General features: G+C 39.4%; 1 long non-coding RNA gene across 1 annotated transcript in view; it reads right to left on the reverse strand.

Moving 5' to 3' along the window:
* Nucleotides 1-3,619, reverse strand: part of LOC308053487 — a 103,062-nt gene that overhangs the window by 18,801 nt on the left and 80,642 nt on the right. The gene's annotated exons all lie outside the window — the stretch shown is intronic.

The following is a 3,619-nucleotide window of genomic DNA, read 5'->3' on the forward strand; positions in this document are numbered from 1 at the left end:
ATATGCAAGTCTAACCACTTCTAAAGGCTGGCCATTTGCTTGAGAGACAAGAATTTATTTTCCTCAGTAATGAGCACAATTTCATATGGATGGGCTTTCTTTCCTCCACAAAATAGAAAGACAATCTATATTTCAGCATTCAGTCTTTCTCCTGCGAAAACGTCAAATGGCCCCTAAAGATCTGCAACTCCACTGAGTTTACGCAAGATACTGCAACTAGCCCTGCTGCAAGGCACCACCTCGGGCACCGGAACACACTAATTCCTGAAGGTTTGGATATCTGCTGAGAACACCAAACACCTGGAGATTACTGCCCTCAATGTTTGTACTGGAAAGCTTCCAGGAACCCACAAATAGTTCAAGGCAAACATCAAAAACCAAAAGGCAAAATGACCAAAAGGCATTTCTTCATGTTTTCAACTGCATGATGGCAATATTTTGCACGCCAGCTCTCCCTTCATAGAGGCGGTGCCGTTTAGGACAGTGAGAGCAGGGACACAATGTCTGGTGATGGGAACCACCTTACAGAAATGATCATGCTTTGGCCTGCAGCTTTTTGCAGCAGAGAATCAGAACTTTTGTCCACCATAAGCATTATCCTTCATAGATTAATTCCCATCATGAAAATTAAGAATATCTACTCTAAAACGAGATTTCAAGATCACAGTGTATTAATTGATCATGTAATGACTAGGAGACTGCAATGCAACACTGACTCCCCCAAAAAAGCTTAAAATCAACCTAAAATATTTCATGAAAATGGTTAGAGCACCATGTCAACACTTTCACAGATGTCCTGCAAACCCTGCATCTAGAATATTCGACAGGTTATATTCTGTTCAAAATTCTGCATCTCAGAGAGGATCATACACATGATAATAGGATGAACATGCTCAAAAAGACCTAATCTTACAAGGACTGTTTAAGAATTTGCAAACCTCTCAAAACAAGTAGCTCTAGCAAAACCTCACTATTTACAAAGTGTGATTCATCTGTTTAATGGTGACAGAGAATTCAGTATTTAGTCCAGATGGTTGCACAGATAACAAATCTAGCCTAGCTTTTTGATGCTATGGACAGACTGTCTGACTGGCTCACACTAGGATAGATAGATAGATAGATTGATAGACAGACAGACAATGACCTTCTCTTCTTGAAACAGTTTTGTTGCTAATACACATTTTATAATAAAAAAAAAACCCCAGCTATGCATAGACCTCACTAACCTACAGAACAGGATAGACCCAAAAAACATAGGCAGGCTTTTATTTTAAGTTTACAATTTCTGTTGTCCCCTTAGGAAAGAGAAGGGCAAGGACTGAGTTTGAAAACCTATTCAATAATAGATCTTAAGCTCTTAGCTAGAACAGGACAATTCTGGGCCAGCACAGCGATTCCCCAACAGCTGGTGTATGTACTTTGTAGTAGTACAAGCTTTTGGCAAAGAAACTCAACTGACACTGGATTCTATTCCCAGTGCTGCCTTTCCCCAACTTTTAACCCAGGGCAATTTACCTAACTTCTGTCTGTTCCTGGTTAGCCATCTGGTAAATAGATAATATAATTGCATCCTTTATAGGCTCATTGTGGGGCTTAATTATTGAACGTCTTTAAGATATGTCAAGGTTCTTGGTGAAGAGTTGTGCAATCTATTAATAAATAATAAGGGGGAGGCGGGAAGGGGCGCTAAGGGGAGGTGGCGCATAAAGCTGAGTTGTTGCATAGGAGAAACGTTAGCCAAACTGAGGCAAGAGAAATATAGGCAAGTGATTTCGGGACATGATGTGAAAAGGAAAGGACAAAATCACTACATTAACTGCACTAGAAAACGTAGAGAAGGAAAATGGGCTAAGCTGAAATGACAAAAAAGTAAACTTGGACAAATGGGAAAGGGCAGACCTGGCAAAACAGAGGAAGTTATGTGTCAGTGGAGAGTTGTCGAGACTGGACTGAGTCAGGAAGCTTAAACTGACTGGAAGGAGAACTTTTCCATGCTTTACAATTCATGTTTCATTCTGTTCCAGTTTGCTCATTTCTTTACAGTGTAGCTTACACAGACTGTTCTAATGGATGGCACTGCCACAGGGCATATGCCCTCTTCTGTCTCATCTGAAGTGGGTGGTACCTCAGGGAGTTGACAGCTTCTCCTGAATGCGTGGCATTTCTGGGACAGACATCTGCACAGACATCTCTGTAACAGCCTAAGGGAAGCGGCACTGACTCCCTTCACCAGCCTGATCATCTGCAAATTGCATCATAGGAACTACTTTCACTTTCTAAGCATAACTGCCATAAGTGATCCATTGATTGCTATCTGACACTTAGCTTTTCTGTTTTCATTTCCCAGATGTTTCTGGTTTTGTCATCACTCTCAACTCCATTTTATCAGAGGTATGACAACACGTATTGAAAGGACACAGCCATATTGCAAAAAAGAAATATATCAGATAAGTACAGTAGAGAATCATAGTGTTTAAAGAGGGTTATCGAAAATTTAACAGTTTGCAAATGAAGCCCAACTGCCTATTGTTTATTCAGCTCTCATCAGAAAAGTTACTTTCTATACTGGATTTCTTCATTGCAAAGGCTGTGCACTTTAGATAGCGTGGCAGCAAAAAAACCCTTTTCCCTTAATTTTTTTCAGTACCCCCGATGCTGTGTTTTTTTTCAAGAATAACAGATATTTATTGAAAGAGTGGGTTTTTTTCTGCAAATCCTTGATTGAATTGGAAATTTTTGGATAAAATAAGATTTATAAGACCACCAACTTTGTCTTCTGCTTGTTTCACACAGTTTTAAGTTATTGCCTCTTCCTACTACAAATATAGTGAATACCCATTAAAGCCATCACTGGATTCAGTTCTCCAGTGCCTGTTTACATTTAGTATTATAAAAGAAACACACTAATGTGAACAAGGAGATGAGTTAGTCTGCACAGCAGGAACTGAAAGACAAAGATATATTTTTTTCCAACCTTTTTCTGTAATCAAACCAAAGCGGGGACCTAGCTCTTCAGATTTATCATTTAGGAATTACCTTGTTTCCAAATTTAGAGTAGTACATTATGTAGGCACAGTATTTTTCTTGTAAAGAAAATCAAGAGATTGGAAGACAACCAAAGTCCACAAAAACTGTCCTTATATTTACATTTTATTATGGCATTCCTCCTGTACCTAAAACATACAGTCTAATTGGGGCAAGGGGGGGAGGCGTGTGGACCAAAGGTCTGTTCTACCAATGTGGATGGGCTCATCTCCTCTGATGTACAAAGATAACCTGTGGTGTTCAAGAACATTTTAAACACACTGAGGAATGTCCCTCAAAACAAAATGGAGTCATTAGGTATACCATAAAGAAAAATACCATCCAGCAAGAAGAAGATATGGCAGAAGGAGGACCTCATGTTTATTTTCCGTATTGCTGAGTCCATGCCGCACACCCTGAGATACACTGAGCAGTTGAATGATTTTGTTCCACACAGTAAATTTTCAAAAATCATTTGGCCTCATCACTTGGTACTGAACACTGAGTCTTGCTCAATCTTGCTCTTAAAAGTGTGAATGACGCAGAATTCCATGCCTCTTAGCAATAAAATATTAAATATGAACATTGAGCTTAC

This window comes from Falco punctatus (genome assembly GCF_963210335.1).
Source record: "Falco punctatus genome assembly, chromosome: 14".
NCBI lineage: Eukaryota > Metazoa > Chordata > Aves > Falconiformes > Falconidae > Falco > Falco punctatus.